The sequence below is a fragment of the Andrena cerasifolii genome, chromosome 8, assembly GCF_050908995.1.
Source record: "Andrena cerasifolii isolate SP2316 chromosome 8, iyAndCera1_principal, whole genome shotgun sequence".
Classification (NCBI taxonomy): domain Eukaryota; kingdom Metazoa; phylum Arthropoda; class Insecta; order Hymenoptera; family Andrenidae; genus Andrena; species Andrena cerasifolii.
In genome coordinates this window covers 5612358-5630640 of record NC_135125.1, presented here as the reverse complement: position 1 = coordinate 5630640, position 18283 = coordinate 5612358, and the positions used below count along the sequence as shown (strand labels likewise).

General features: G+C 36.1%; 1 protein-coding gene across 2 annotated transcripts in view; it reads right to left on the bottom strand.

Moving 5' to 3' along the window:
* The window catches only part of Frl (formin-like protein), an 84052-nt gene that overhangs the window by 36351 nt on the left and 29418 nt on the right, over positions 1 to 18283 (bottom strand). The gene's annotated exons all lie outside the window — the stretch shown is intronic.

Here is an 18283-nt window from a genome sequence, read left to right as displayed (position 1 = left end):
TATCCGAAATGTCAATCGTGAGTCGCGAAAGTGACAAGATTCTAACTTCGAATATCTTTTGCAACATAAAAAATAGTAAGTCTGTAACAATAATATTGTGCTCTTAATTCGCCCACTTTCATGTTTGCATAATTATTCCTGCAATATCCACTGTACTTGCAATATATATAAATATATATATATCAGTATACCTTCATTAAACTAGCTAATACTATTAAAAAAAGTATGGTATTGTAGTACACAATTTTTTTCTGATAACCTGAATGAACTTCATTATTTCAGACAAAGAAACTCACTTTATTATATTCCTTTACGATTAATTCATATTTCTAATTGATATTCCGAGTTTGTTATTGCAATATTTCTTCATATTACCAGTCGCTATTCCTGTTACAAATGTTCAGCTACAGAAGCCTACAGCTCACAAATTTGTAATGAAATTTGTAAAAATAATAAGATAGAAATTTCGGTCGTTAAGTTGTGGCTTTCTCTCTCAATATTTTACTAGCCAAGGAGATACAATATATACACAGATACATATATACAGTGACAGTGGAGTGAAACAAACCTATTAGGGATTCCACACATTGACCCAGCTAAAAGCTTCTCTTATGTCTGCTGCTTCCCTTATTTCTCCCAAAAGTGCACTTAAGCAGACAAACAACCTCAGACAAATGTTATCGATATCGACAGTCAAGTAATTGGTAAAGTGGAATAACACATCCCGAAGTATCTACCTCCACCCGGAAATTATTTATCAATGCTGTTGTAATTGAAGACACTTCTTAATTATTGCCTTTAAAAATTACAAATTTTCATTGTTTTGAAATTTACTGATCTGTCCACGAGCCAGAAGTATATTCTTCGAAATAAAAAAGTTTCAATCGAATCGGATAATAATTTTTGGAGATACAGGTTCCACCGATTTCCAGAACACAGTTTCGAGAAAAACACGTTTAAAGTTTGACGTGAGTGCCGAGTGGCCGGGTGCTACCTATGCATTCGCCGCTACTCAAATGCCAATAACTTCGGGAATTTTACGAATTTCAAATAATCATTTTAAACACGTATTCCTAAAAGTTCAACATTCGAAAAATGAAATAAAAAAAAATCGATTTTTAGACCGGAACCTCCCCTTAAATGGTGCTATTACCGCGCAACCAACAGGATGTCCATGAGACTCCGAAGGTTAGTGAGAAGCCCGTAAAATCGCGCGTAGGAGTCCTAAAGTAATAAATGGAGAATCCTTGGGTTACATTTGTCCCAGATAACAAGACGGTGTAAATAAACGGACTGGTTGGGCACGTATGTTGCGAAACCGTCTTTTTCACCATGGTTCGATGCATGGCTGCAGGCGATGCAAGGAGCAAAGACGATGTTGTGAGTTAATTCAGATTCAAGACTTTGCGTAGGCCAGTGTCAATTAACTTTACCGACCTCCTCGTCCTTTAATCGCAAACACCGAGTAAGTACTCTACAGGTTCACAGTTTGGAATTAGTCAATAGAGAATATGGCTAACTGGGGAATAATTCCCAGCAAGCTACACTTTTGTATGGGCCTTTATTTCGTCGTATTAAAACATATGCAAGCAGGGTAACTGCCCAGAGCGGCAAAATTGGGGTTAATTGGTAATTTCTGAGTTTCACTCACTGTTAGAAATTATATTTTAAAATAATGATTTATAATTAAGGGTGGCAAAATTCAGTTTTGCCCAGAGCGGCGGCAGAGCTAGATCGGGCCCCGTTAACAGCTGAACAATGTAGGGTAAAGGTACTAGTAGTTGATCATTTATCAGTAGTTGACAACTTTCCAGAAAAACGTGAAAAATAAGGTTTTTAGAAGTGCAACTATCTCTTTTCAACAGCGCGCCGCGGCTCCTAATAGTACCCACAGTTCGCCACTTCTAAAACCCTTATTTTTCACGTTTTTTCTCTGAAAGATTGTCAACTACTGATACATGGTCAACTACTGGTACCTTTGCCCTATAACACTATGCGAATGGCGAGAGAGGGTAACCAACCATGTATTGATCAATTTCCACTATTGTGTGCGGACGCATGAACGATGCCGATGAACTGCATATCGATTGTTCCCATGTAGCTATAGCTTCAGAATATTTCCGTTTTCCCGGATATCAACCTACTATAGCCTTTTTAAATAATTTCCTGAATCATTATTTTACCAACATGCTTTCATCCGAAGAGAAGGAGGACTCAACGGAAAACATCAGCTAGACCAGTGGTGGCGAAGCTTTTTATCTGCGCGTGCCGAAACTTATAAATAATATTTATCGAATTTCTAGCCTGCCGGGGAAAAATTAATAGAAAATTAATAATCGCAGAATTTTATTGCGACAAGTTTAGAAATTAATATAGAATTTCATAAGAATGAACTCATAACATACACAATACACAATCTGATAGGTATAGGTAGTAAAAGCTGGCCAAAAATATTTTAGTATATCTAACCATGTAATAATTATTTTAGATTCACCTACAGATATTAATGATGTCACCTGTAAATTATTGACGCGCCAGACAAATTTTCGTACGTGCCAGTAATCACACCCGCAAGCTGTCTTTTCAATTCTCTTGGGGTTGCAAAGGCCAATTACCCTCGTGGTGCGCGTATAGCAGTGACTTGTCACTCGCCAAATTAATTTCGAGTAACTAGTTTAAAACAGCGGACCTGGGTGCCTAATTTGTATAAAATAAAACTTCGTGATAATGTACGAAACAACTTGGTCCGGACGTTGACCAAAACAGAAATTGACTCGTCGAATGTGACGACGAGAACTCTGTGCCGAGAATGAAGCGATCCGAGAAGAGACTAGAATGCTCTTAGGAAGCCGCGACGGGAATGTATAGTGCCTCTACGAGCTATAGTGACTTAGGTGTGAGGTACCCAACGGGGTCTTAACCGATACCCTGCTGGGTACGGGCCGCTAAACGTGCCCCCACTACTACCTCTTGCAGGACTGTGTTTAGGGAAGACCAGGACAAAACCTGGGCCCTAAAGGGTAAGATAAGTTATTAATATAAAATAATTTATATTGCTACTGTTCTAATGCAGTACATATACCCTACTGAAATGGATTTGTATTTAATATGTGCTGACAATGAGATAATTTTTAATAGCCAGTAGCAAAGCTTAATTGGTGTCTTTTAATAATGATAAACAGTATCTTTAATTTCTATTTTATTTTATTAAACTCGAAAATGTAACACTTCATCTATAGGGCCCCGGTTTTGTCCTGATCCTCCCTAAACACAGTCCTGCAAGAGGTAATAGGGGGCCACGTTTAGCGGCCCATACCCAGCAGGATATCGGTTAAGACTCCGCTGAGTGACCTCACACCTAAGTCACTATAGCTCGTAGAGGCACTATACGTTCAGCTTTCCCGGCGTTTGGAAAGTGGACGTGTTTTTGGGAGGTGGCAGGAAAATCTGTTGGTTGCATTTTCCTCGAGGAGGAGGGACCTCACCCCTGCGAGGAAACCTCTCCTCCTCGACGAAGCAAAAGGAAATGCAACATCTGCTTCCCGAAAACTAAACAGCCAGGTTGATCGGCCAAAGCGTCTCGCCAGGGTCGCGGTTCATGACTGTATTATCCCGCGAGTCCGCAGGTACGAAGTCACCACGTGTACCAGCCGCCGACGGAGCAATATAAGGATTAACCCAGAGCGAAGAATGTCTAAATCCTAAATCCTTCAAGTCGGCACGGTTTCGAACCGTCTGAAGATCTGGCAAGCAGACGTTTTCGAAGGACGCTTCGGAAACAATTAATTACCGATTGTAAACAGCTTTGTTTATTATAACTATCCCGTCAATTCTAAGATAAACAGTCATTGATCTCTGATTCCTTAACACGTTGACTGCCACGTCACCCGTATTCGGGTGACAATAAAGTTTCTGATCATCGGGCATTTTTTTCCTACTGCTTTTTGCTTCTTCAGGGTGAAAACACCCCTTGAAGGTTCGTGTGTGTTTTCCTATTTTCCTGTATATCTCGAAAAGAATTATACAGTGTTTCCCAACCTTTTTTGAGTCGCGATCCCCTTTTATAATGTTCAAATAACAGAGGCCCCCACCCCATATAAGGGAAGATAAATTTAATAAGGCAAAGAAAACATTAAAAATAGGTATGTCAGAATATAATTCTACTAGCTTTACTACTCGGCTTCGCCCGGAAATTTAGATTCTGATTTTATAAAAAAGAAACAATTTGTTTAGTTTGTTTTTGTGAAAATGTTCATCTGGATTAGTCGGGCATAATGAGCTGAGGCACACTTCGTGATCGCAGAGTTTATCGTTCGAAAGTTTTTAGGCGACAGACAAACGCACAAACATATAGAAGCTTTCTGCTGTATATATTAAGATTTGAATAATATTAAAAAAAAATCGTGGCGACCCAGCAGAAACCATCACTTCGTGACCCACAGGTTGAGAATCATTCCACTACAATACCCACTTAATGCATTGCTATACATTAGGGGTGTGCGGGTACGAAATTACGTAACCCGAATGCGATTCGGGAGCCGATTTTATTGTTTAAAAATTCTTACATCTGACCTGCAAATCACAATTTAAAGAAAATCGCCTCCCGATTCGTAAATCGGGTCCCGTAATTTCGGGTACCCGCACACCCCTACTATACTTACACGGCACGAGCTCATCTTCCGCCAAAGTTTAAACCAAATCGGTGGCCCGAGCTTTCTGCGTGTCCCATGTGAGAAGAAATGACACTAAAGCAGCCAACTAAATACGCTTTCGTTACGTGGCAAGAAAGATGCGAACATCTCCTGTACGTGCATAAGAACCATCGGGAATGAACGACTCTTTCCACGTTAATACTCCATAAAAGCACAATGGAGATAGCATAGCGGCGCCGGTAGGGTCGACGCCACGAAAAGGATCCGCGGGGCGATCAATCGCGGAAAGTCCCCTTCAGAAGGATCATACGGTTAGTCGGTTCCATGTTTCTCTGCCCAGTTGTTTCCCATCCAGCAATCAATGTCAGGGGCGAGGGCCAAGTCTTCCTTTTGTGGCCAACCAACACGCGCGCGTGTCGTTCATTCTGACGTGTATACTCGCGCAGACGACGGCGTGGATGCGCCATTACATGGACAGATCTACCACCGTGAACACAATTGAGAATCAGTTGGAGTACTTGAAGCAACGATAGAAAACCCTCTGGGCTTTCGTAACGCACGCCCACGCGGCCCTTCCCCCTCTTTACCCCCAACCCTTCCCGCCCCCCCTTGCCCCTGTATCAACGAGTATTATGGGTGGATGGCACGCCGTAAATATTCTTAAAGGGTCGTGAGATTAATCGGGTTCAATTGATTACGAATTCATGTTCATCGCGACTGCAGCGTGGAACGAGAAAAATGCCATAAACGTCCATCGGGGACATTTATATATGTAGATAAATCTGAGATGGATATTTAAATGAAATGCACAGATTTTGGGACTCGTCATATGCTCGGAGATTTAAACCCTTGTAAATTATAAAGAATATCAACCTACACGTATTATACACACAGATACAGAAAATTCTACCTTGGGCTGTTTATTGAAATGAAATAAAAAAAATAGTGGAACCGTGATTGATCACTACCATTCAGATATAACATAATCAAATAAAATTATAACGCTGTGTATTAGCTGTAATAAATTGTTACTGTAGGTATAGTGCACGGTAATATGACAACTCAGAGGGGTGTAGGAAGAGATAGCAGTGTGTAAAGTGCAAGGTTCAGCGACCTAGGAATTCTCTATTTTTAAAACTAACCCTAACGTTACTCGTATTAACATTTGGATACATTCGGTGAAATTAAAGTAGGTACAAGTTTGAATATGAGTTTTTAATGTACCTTTGCAAATGTGATGGTCACTTAATAAATATTAGTAAATATTTTAAATAACTGCAGTATAAGGTATTGTGCAGAGTAGACGATTTGAAAGACACTGTCTGTATGATTTTGCAGATTTTCAAAACATGAAGAAACATTTTTCATTAAAGGCCCGTTCGAACTCCCTTAACTAGAGTAATTTCCTTTTGGAATTATAGAAATGCTTTAAAAAAACAACCATAAATATTGTTGGATCATAAGAAACAAGAAGTTCATTCAGATTTCTGCTTCCTATGAATTGCAAACTGAATCTGAAATATTTTTAAAACACTAGAAAGGTGTGATCATTGGTATTAAACGAACTTATTTAGGTTATAATTATAAGTCTGCGAGATCTAATTTAAAATGTAATTTAACATCTGCCAGGCAGCTTTTATATCTCTAAGTATTAAGAATTTTTACTTCGCAGTGCTGCTCCAATTAGTATTACCTAATGCTGATAAATGAAGATCTCGTAGAGTAATCTTCTTTTTGTATAAGATAATATGACAAGATTAATTAAGCGCCATAAATTATACAAAAGTCAAACATAATTCTGTCTTAATTCATCACCACCCTCAATTCGTGGAACATAACAAACTTTTACCTGAAGCTTAAAAGTTTCTTTTTTTTTGTGAATACAAGTTAAAAATAAAAGTTTCTTTTAACATATTAATTAATCAACTTTTACGTCCAAATTTGAACACCTGATCTTGCATATCATTTTAAATATTCTAAGTGCCTTTCTGCAAAATTAATAATTCTGATTTACACTCGTTTGCCCGTCCATCAGAGAAATATTGCTTTAATAAGTACTTTAAACACGATCAATGATTATTTGTTCATTTCCACAGAGCTTCAGTATGAGAACTAAGGGACATGAAATAAAGCGATGTATTTGAAGAGAGAATGCTTTCCACACTGTTCCACCCACTCGAATTTTCGTAATTGATTACCGAACATTACAGATGTGCAACTGTTAATAAATAATGGTGGAATAATCTCGGGACACGAGTTCGTATTTAATTGAATTCTGACGTGCAGCGTAGCCCAGAGCGAATCAAAATTTATGGAGGTAAACTGAAATGGTTCGTCTAACTAAAAATTTTAATTCAAGGTTTTATAGTTTTCGATAAGGAATTCTCGAAAAAGGGTGGTGGGGATAAATTTGGGAAAAAATTTTTTTTTGTTGAAAATTATCGTAGCATATCAAAATTATATGGGGAAAGTAACAGAGACACGTATTCTGTTAGGGAGTTTCTGGGAAGAAAGAATGAATTCGAAGGTTAAGTTGAAGTTATGGATCCCTCAAGCTGGTCACCATCGTCAACCGCGACGTGGCCACTGGCTACGTTGGATCCCATTTGTGGCAATACATACAGTATATACCTGGACGCAATTACGCACTAAAAGGCAAGTTCAACAAACCTCCTAACTAAATCGAGTGCATACGTGCACAGTTCTGTTCTCCCCTCTCCGTATTATTGCCTTCTATAAATAATGCGTAGGGAGAGGGACAAAAATAGATGGGTGAAGCTGCTGTATGTATATAGTTTTTTAAAGTACACCGCTCCCCGTGTAGATAACTCAAAGGAATTAAAGGGACCACTAATTTTTACCTGATTACCTACTTGGTACCATGTGCAATGCATTAGAATTTTGTTTAAACTACTTCGTGCCAAGTGTCTTCTATAAGAATTGTGGCAATGTTTGTTCCAGTTAGACGGAGCATTGAAAACTAATAGAAATCAACAGAAATATCCAGGTATAAATTGTTGTGAACAATGCAATTTTTTTAATAAATTAGTGTTATATGAATTGTAATGAAAAGAGTGAAAATGTTAAATGTAGAGAAATCTTTTAGCCACTTCATAATTGTTTATTAAAGGCTGTATTAAAGCTGTGCAGGATCACTCCAAACTTATGTATCTCTTTTAATTAATGGGAACAGATGTAGTATCTACGAAGAAATTGTTTAACTGGTAGTGTTAAGTTCTACTGCTTGAAATGGCATTAAATATAAATACTAATGAATGAACCTTTCGATTTTAAGATTATCGAAGTCGACAGTTCTGGCGGTATTTTTTTAACTTAGCAAATTGATAATTCACAGTAGATTGAAATCTCACTTCAAAAGCGATTTCAAACTGACATTTGAGACTCAAGGCATTATTTAATTTAGATGATAAATCTTTGTCGAATTTGCGAGTGTTAAATAAGTGAATGAAATAACAAATAATCGAATGTTTGCGATATTTTCGAAGTCAATTATTATAAAACATTTCATTGTATATAGAAGATAGTATGGTTTATAATCCATTTGCATTATTGCGTAAAATAACAATATCAATATTACTTTCTATACAGTATGTGTAATAATATTATAATATCACAACAATATTATAAATTATTACACGTATCGTACAGAAATCAAATACTGTATAAAACGATTAAAAACCGAATAAAATATTCGTCCCTTCCCTCAATTAAATGCAATAAAATTAATATTATTTTGTAGGTACATTACCAAATTCGTGAACTTGCACAGCAAAAATGTAAATTACGTATTGTTACTGTGAAGATTCGCATGAACGACGAATGGTAAATTATTATTATTAGATTCTAGATTCAATTCTGGCACTATGAACCATATTTGGCACAACGAAATTGCACGAGTGGAATTCATTACTATGACGGACGTGAGCTGTGTTGCAAGTACATAGTAAACGGGAAACTAAGAATGAAATAGTTCCACGGCAAATTATTCTTGGAAGTTGGGGCACAATTAAGGAAATGCCGCTTCCGCACGGTCCGGATGCACGTTTTCAACAAGAATAGAATGTTCCTCGACCTTCGGGCGTTGGTCCTTCCGGAGCAAAAATTTCATCGATACAAATATTCGATACGATTAAACATTTAGTTTTTCATTTTAATTTTCATAGTTTCTGAATTTGCAGTTATTACGATAAATTAGTTACACAGATAGGAGAGTGTAAAACATATACAGTTACTCACTAAAGTATCCGCCCACCCTATATGTAACATACATATTTTACACATTAAATCGACTTCGAAGTAAGAACTTGTAATTTTAATTCACATTAAAGCTTGATTAATATACTTTTGTCTCGGGTGCATTTAATTGAAAAATTGTACACGGTTTACTTAGAAAAGTATTTTTATCCGTGGAAGTAGTAATAAAAAGTAGTAAAAAAATATTCGATCAAATTCAATATTTAATTTATACAACGTAATTAGAATAAGTTAATATTCTTCTAATATTCCTGCGATTTTATTGCAAGCTGTACCCGATCTAATTTCCCGTGAAATTCGGGCTTACCTTGTTCCATTCTCCCAGCAAAATTTCTTTGATAGATGGTACTAACTAGAATATATTAATCAAGGTTTATACCAATGCAAATTATAATTCATAATTGTGAATTTAACATTACTTGAGTAAGTAAAATATTTTATACGTATGGGGTGAGCGGACACTTTTCTAAATAACTGTAGTTACGTTTTCTGTGTAGACTATGAGAGAATTATAACAATCATTTCATGGTTTTTGGGTCAATTAAAAAAATATGTATTTGGCACGCAGTTTCTCCAATTTATTTAACGAAATTATCGAGAGGCAGAGAAGGGCCGTGAGATTCAACGCAGCTTCTCACATTTTCGCAGCCCACTTTTGCAGTTCACCGCGCTAATTAATGAACGCCTAAATACAATCAAACAAAACATTCTCTATGCACCAGGGCTGATTTAATAAGATCTCAGAATGCAATTTATATCACTTTTAAGTAGGTGTATTGATAACTTTAAAAACCATAAAATCTACCATAGCACAAGTAGAAATACTTGTAAGTTGTACACAAATTTTAAATCAATTTAAGTCGCGAAAGCACTGGAAGCATTCAAGAACCACGAAATTCGAATTAAATAAGAATCAATATATCGAACGAAATATACACTTTATCGTTCCTGCAATAGTTCAAGTGGCTCCAAACTTTCTATGTAGTACCCAATTTATTAGTTCGAATATGAAAGCTTGATACGCCACATTCGAAATAATCAAGTAATTCCAAAATCGTGGAGAAGAGAATCTAATATAAATCAGTTATTTGAAGAAGTAAAAACACAAAACCTCGTTGATGGCCAATTTTGATTTTGAGTTTAAGCGGTTGCATTCCAACGCGAGCATAAGCACGGCGTTTGAATATTTGGCAATGCAGTGATCCCTAGGACTGAATGCGTGTTACATGCATGTAACGACATTATGAAGCATAAAGGCATCACTGACATTTCAATGCTGCGTCATCGTTCAAGATGTTTTGTAAAGGGTGTGTACGCCACTAGGACACCATAGATGCATACTTCCAGTGCGAGACACTTAAAACGTTGCGGCTGAATATTTTCAAAAGTATTGATGACGTCAAAAATGTCAAAAAAATTAGGCGAAGTGGAAATGTTTTAGATGACCCACTTTTCGATTTTATTTGCTTTCTTGTTCACGAGGGAGTGTTAAGGAGACTAGAAGATCGTCGAGGTTTTTTAATGAATATGTGGGACCCACTTTACGGATAAATTCTTCAATTAAAAATAATGAAAAAAAGTTCGTACAAATATGTATGAACCTAAATTGATGTGTTAATAATTTTAACACTTTTAATAATTTTTAATCCTTATTCAATGTATAAAAAAATTTTATCCAAGGCTGAGTATTCGAGAAAATCGATATTGAAAAATCGCTATACGTGCATGCACTCGACTAGAAAGGAGCAAAATTTATCAGTAAATACGGTGAAATTGCTAAAAAAAAATGCAGAACAACTTTCTTCACCTGGAATTTGATCTCGAAAAAATTGATTCGAAGGCGGAACCGGTTTTTACATCTCGAAACCCAATTTTCTGAAAAACTGAACCTCGGATCAGAGTTGGGCATTATCTGAATAAAAAATTATTTAAGTAACGAATAAAAGATACTTTATATTTACCCGTTAAGGAATAGGATTTTTTTATCTTTTATTCGGACTCAACATTTTTATATAAATAAATTTTTGTCGAACCACCAACAAATTTCACTCTACTCTTGCCCGCCTGTGGCAACCTTTCCGCCGAACACTGTATATTCCAATATCAACCTCCCAACGCCGATAAAATAATTAGACGAGACGTTAACCGAGAAAGCACATTCCAAGGATTTCACTCATTAATAGTAACTAAATTAATTAAAATAAGAATAATTATATTTATCATTTCAGAACTTCTTTTCTTCGTCGCATTTTTCTGAGCCTATTTCCATAGATCAATTACACCAAGAATTGAAATTGGTATAAATTGACCACCAATCTCAATCAATCAATTTAACCCCTACAATATTCCCCTCCTAAATATTCTAATGACGCTGGAGAGAAAAACATTTTTTATGGGTGATTTCGTAGGGGTTATAGGCTCGGGCTCGTTACCCGGGCACTGACCTTCTGCGGACCAGCTAACGAGAAAGAACTTACAACCAACTGCGGTATATAACATCTTCCTTTTCTGTCGCCCTTCTATCCAACTCCTGGCGATAGGTTTTCAGATCAGTGACAGAAAGCACAATTTCCGTGGTCTATAAGCAGCAACTTCAACAATTTCCGTGCTACGTTCTGATTATTATCTTTAAATGTGAGATATTAGTGCAGAAGAGTGAGTACCACTGTAGAGCTCGGAAGAGCAGCCTGATGTTGAGATTTATTTATGCGAGAATAATGAATGGAACACAAAATCTGTTTGAAGGCCTTTATTGTACATACCTTGAAGTATGATCAGAATTTTTTAAAAAAATTTTAAGTATAAAATGGCGGCGCCACAGCTCAACAAAAGAAGCTTCTTCTTAAAAAAAAAACAGCGTTCCGCGACCGGAAAGATTTGTCCTTCAATTTTTGACCGACAATAAAAAACCAACAATTTTTTAATTCTATATAGGATTATCTCGGGAAGTACACGAGGGAATTAAAAAGTACTGCTTTTTGTAAGAATGCTGCGTGATTGAACAAAACGTCTCAACAATTTTTCACGTCACTTTTTGTTCAATCAAGCAGCATTCTTACAAAAAGCAGTATTTTTTCATTTCCTCGTGTACTTCTCGAGATAATCTTATATAGAACTCAAAAATGTTTGGTTTTTTGTTCTGGGTCAAAAATTGAAGGAGAAATCTTTCCGGCCGCGGAACACTGTTTTTCAGAAGATGCTTCTTTAGTTGAACTGTGGCACCGCCATTTTGTGTAATTTTTTTTTTAAAAAAATTGTGATCATACTTCACGGTATGTACAATAAAGGCCTTCAAACAGATTTTGTATTCTATTCACTATACTCGCTTAAAAAATTCTCAAAATCAGGCTGCCATTCCGGGCTCTACAGTGGCATTACCCCTTAAACAAAATATATTACTGGTTGAAAATCGTTGAACGAATACACCACATTTTCTTTCACATAAATGTTACTGTGCAAAAGTGTGAACTGTGCCTACTGTAACTGAGAACAGTAATAGCAATCTCAAAGATCAATAGTATCAGCTGTCTGAAATATAATTCGCACAGTTAAACATCTATTACCCAACATAATCGATTCTAGGTCACCGAGGAGGCCCCTTTTCAAATCGTAATAAAAAGTTCAAACTTCAGTTTGAATAATAAAAATTAACAATGCCAAATTATATACTCGAAACTAATCTAGACGGGAAAAAAAGAAACACACTTGCAATCGGCGTCAATTCTCCGCTCAAACTGTGGAAGATCGATTTAACAAATCCAAATAAAAGACAGATTAATATGAGCAAATAATGCTGGCGAATCATTAATTCTGGCCTCGTATGATACTGGTTTAGTATTCTAGTTTTACGTGATGGTAGAATAGTTTCACTTACATCAACTTTCTAATCCATCTATGGAAACCTCTCTAGTTGGATAAAAATCATTAGCCAGCAACAAAGAAGATGCAAGCTCATTCTGCCAACGTAATTTCTAGATTCCCTTAGAAGAAAAGCTGGCATGAGCTAATATCTGATTCTACGGATAACAGAAAATTCTCATGAGCCAGAGAGATTAAAGAAAGCGGATGCTTGGAAGATTAAAGCGTACAACCAGAAACGACAAACATTAGGATAAATAGCAAGTGCTGATATAGATTTACTATAATAATACGAGACGCGAGTTCTACTGCTGGGTAACTAAGGATGGTAATTAGCAAAGTTCGGGTGAAATGCTAGCTCATAGGAAAGTGTAGTAACGATCATAGTAAGCTTGATACGCAAAATTGCAAATGAAATTTTTGGCACGATAAAGGGTAATCTTCTCAAAATGAAAAACAGGATTTTTTTAGTTCGGTCGTGGTATTACAGAAATAAATAAATTGAAGAGAGACTTGGACACTTGTTTTTTAATAGATGTCACACTTAGAAATTTTCAGAAGTGGAAGACCTTGCTCTGAAAATTTTCAATTTATAAACAGCATGAATTCAAATGTTTGAGTATTTGTTAGACTAGGACAGATTTTATTTAATTTGTAACTTTTCGTTTTAAATAAGTTTGAATACAAATAACTTAATGCGAAAGTATAACACCCTTTAGCAAGCTAAAGTATTCACTTTAAATATATATATATATATATATATATATATATATATATATATATATATGTAATAATGTCTAATAATTAAGAATTGAAATACTGTTTACTACAGAAACGTTGTACAAATAAGGTATTTTTTTTTCTTTTAACGGATAAACATAGAAATGTATATAGGTGCCTGAAAAGGAAAAATTGTCTGGGAAAAAATTCAATTTCAAAGTTAACAGTCGAGGAGGCTAAAAAACTGCAGACACCCTTTAAATTTGAAAGAATTAGTTGTTATCAAGCACTTAAGCTTCGACGAATTGTCGTCGAGGAGTCATTTGAGATCTGATGCAGCAACCGTTTAAGACCATTACAACACATGCTCTTAACGATACGCCTGTGAATAAACACAGAATTATAACTCGCTTGTGAATACCTACTCGCAAGTAAAAGGAACATGTTATTCGATTTTCATTCGCCAAAATGTCATTGGAAATTCCGACCAGCTAAGCTACAGCAGAATTGTCAGCAATTTTGAAATAATTTACGAAATCTTCCCCATCTTCGATTATCTCCAAGATAAATAATACAATTGGTGTTTATATTTTGTGATAAAAAATATGGCACCAAGTCTGTAGTAAGTTTTGCATAAATAATAATCGAAATATTTCAAGTAATAAGAGTTAAGTATGTCTAGTTTTTGCTATGTTGGCAATACATATTTGGCACGTTCAAATGATAAAGGCTAGCCCTTTCTATGGTAATTCTACCTGCTGTTTGTTAATCAGAATTAAGTGTTTCTTTAGTGCATTCTTCTGACACGTTTCTACGTAAGTATGACAAGAACTTTTGTAACAAAAACTATTTTTTGTCCTTTTCGTGGACCTACTTGTGTTTGCTATTGATTATCTTGTCTGTCCATTAATTAATATCGGAATTGAATTAGCTAGGTTTTAGATATTGACCTTTTAACGGCTCACTGAATTAAAAAAAAAACCTTAAAAAATTACCACCTTTTCTATGCCTTTATTTTACTATATAAATGTTTATAAACTAAGAAGAAACACTGTTTTTCAAAAGAATAATAACAAAATATTGGTTAAATAATATTAATATAAATACAATATGTATTATTACATTAATATTATTATTTCTGTTATTATTGGTTGCTTAGTATTCGACTTTGAAAATCTGTCAAAGAATCCCGAAGGCCAAGGCAAATTCTACGGCTAGATTTGAGTTCAGCGCGTTAAAACCTATAGGAAATGATATATAACAAGTCAAGAACAAAACTGAAGCCACACATTATAACGAAAAAACTGCAATTTTCTTCGAAAATGCCAACTTGGACATATACGTTCAAGGTCAAAACTTGTTTCTCATACTTCTTCAATATTTTCCCCTTATTCTGCAATATCTTAGCTATAACCTCGAAAAAGATTCATCCCTCTATCTTATTTCTATCAAAAGTTCCAGGAGTTTGACACTAAAGAAATGCAGTTTGCCACGCTGTGCGCCGCGCCTACTGTATTGCTCTCGGCTGACGGTGCACCAGCTTCCCGCGGACGAAGAGTCACTTGTGCGGAGTAAGCAAGCCAGTGGTGGGGAATCCCCGGGGATGGTCCGGGCGCATAGAACGGAGGGACGTTGGCACGCATACAGGCGGAAATTACTGTAGTCGATGAAGGCGACATGGTTGCTAAGGGCTTCTTCATAAAAATATTTTAAATACACCTGTAGCTGATATCTTTGATATATCCACTTGAGAGAGACAGTCTTAACATAAAGAAGCTAGAAAAAAAGATGCAAAATGTGCGATGGAAGCAAAATGCAGCCAAGCAAGTGTTTCGTGTGGAAAGGCTTTAATGGGGACTTCCACTTTCAGCCACGATTAAAACACGGTAGGGTAAATGTCCCAATTACTGCCAGCGTCCCCTATTACTACCACTTTATTTATTTTATTTAACAAAAACGTAATGTATAAGAAATAGCGTGTAATAATAAAAAAAAAGAAGTAGGAAATTTTTTTCGTGCACTATTCTTTATAAGTACGTTACGTTTTTACTAAGTAAAATAAATAAAGTGACAGTAATAGGCGCACTGGCAATACTTGGGACACCTACCCTAGTGTTAATTAAACTTTAAAGAGACACACGAGGTTCGTTTATAAAACTGAAGTATTGCGCAGTAGCTGTAAAACAATTTTGTCATTCAGAAACACAGCGATGTCCTGTGAATATACATTTGTATGCACAGATGGTCCTCGTGGAAAGTTATACCTATACTTCGAAACGCTATGAATCATACGAATTTACGAAATGACATTTTGGATCGTCATGCGAGAGTAGTTTTTAAATAAAAAAAAAACACCATCAGTACGTGTAACGTTGGAATAATATTTTTAAGTAAATCACGTGGCAGGTTTAAAATCAGTTAGTTAAAAAAAAATATATATTTATATTCTCCGTCTGCCAATGAGATTATAGTGATTTGGGATTAATACGTGAATGGTGTTCTTAACTTGCTTGAGGAATATCGTAAAGCTAAATGAAAGAGCGTCGTCTAAAATTAAGTGGCAACGTCACGTGCACTCGTGCCGACGACTGCGCATAGTGACATCATCCTTGCGAGCTCACGCACGACGCACGGGTACGCGTCTCTTTCTCTCTCACCGATTGCCACGCCCCTCTTTCGCTGCTGTATTACTTTTTTCCTCTCCCACTGACCCCATCCACTGTCTCATTTCCTTCGCCGTTTTTACTTCTGTTCCGCCTTCCGTTTAATCTTGCTCTTTCGGTTCTTGCGTCTCCGTCCCGTCAATGTTCACGCCGCTTCTTTGTTCCCCCTGCAGTTTCTTCGCGCAAATGCGTGCAAAACCTGCGCGCGGCTGCGGTAATTCAGTCGTTTTACTCGGCGGCGCAGCACGGATATAACGAACCCGCAGCCGCTGTTGATGCGTTTCACATTTCTGCGCCGCCTGCGGTGCGGAATTACTTTGCAACACGAGGATGCTTCTGACGGTGATCGAACTATGCCTAAGAACTGCTGTTAACGAATGCATACAGGTGTCAGGAGTATCAAGCAGACTTCTTCAATCACGGGACAAGCAAGCTCGTGTTTTGGACAGCGAGGGTGGGTTTTTAAGGATTCAGAAATTAAATTTCCGTGCAATCAGTTTTATGTTTATTATTATATCGCGCAGTGTAATGTACATATGTACTGCCAACTGGTCCGCGAAAATTGGCTATATTTTGCCTTGCCAACAATTGAAAAGACTTAACGTAACGACCTTAGCGGAAACTTTGAGAATTAACGTAAAAGATAGCCTTAGAGGAATGAAGGTCTTACAACCCTAGAAATGCAAGGCAATATTTTACCAAAGAAATTATAGTGTCCGTTTAGCACTAGTGTGGGCCTTCTTTGTACGCCTCGAATTTTTATTTTATTTCTTTGCTCTCAACTTCTAAAATGGGGAGTTCCATTTCATAAGAAAATAATCCCTGGAGAGGTTTATTAGAATTCATTAATGTCTTTGGATTTAAAGAATTTCTCAAAAATGGTAAACCTTGGCGAAATTATTCTTCAAATAATATTACAAGAGTAAATGGCTTTTAGTTAGAATTTTTAAACGATTTTATTCAGCTTCGATTCTCCTCTGTTTGTTTTTATGTATAGTTCAAATCTGGCGACTCAAATTTAACCCACTTCCAACTATCCAATTGTCTTGAAACTTTCCAGGCGTACGTAGTTTGGATGGCAATGCAATATTTAAAAAAAATAACCCCAAGAATCGGTTGGCAAGTGGAACATCATCAACTACAGTTTAATAATTTTAAGTCGCATTACAATCTGTATCCCGCAATTAAAATATTTTGTTTCATTAATGAAAACTTTCTAACAACAAATTCATTTCGGTGTTTGCTTCTGTATTAAGATGATTCATATTCTGTTATGACATATCGTGCCTCACGATTTTATTTAAAGTGTTTTGAACACCGTCAAAATTGAAGTACAAGAAAATAATTATTTTTTAGTTTTTAGTGCATTTTAATTTAGTTTTTACTACATTTTTAATAAAATCGTTGAACATAAATTTCTTTTATATATTTTTTATTTACAATTTGTGTAGGGGAGGCCGGGGCTAAAAGTTCCGATTTCGATAAACCATAAAAATGATTGGAAAATAATGTAGTTATTCTCTTCACTATTGACTAATTTCTTGTTAAATTTATTATATCTTCTGATTTTAAGCTTGTGTTGAATATATTGTAATAGGTTTCCCATAGAGAGTAATTTATTTGTGGCTGATCGAAGCGGAACTTCTTACCCCTATATGGGGCAAGTTGTTATCGCATTGGGGTAAGTTGTTACTATGATATAAGAGTTGCCTTTTAATGAAATATTTCATTTTCTAATGAAGTAAAGCAGAATTTTATTAATAATGGTTATTTATGAAGGTTCGGACCAACAAAAATGTATTATCTTTAAAAGAAAACCAAAAGCGACAGTTTTTATTTATCTTTACGCATAACTTCGATCGAAGTCGTGTCCCTTTCCGCCTTTCATTCATATGTTCGCATCTTAAAGCACAGCGGAAACAATTTATACATTTGCGGTAGGTCTGTGACGATAGCACCCCCAAATTCGAATTTTTGGAAAAACTCAACGGCATTCGTTTGTCCATCGTTTGCCCACGTTTGCCCATAAAAATTTTTTTTATGCCCACCCTTCAAAAAAAAGTTATGAACAAAATAAAAAATTTGTCTTCATCACCCATCATGAATGCATTTCAA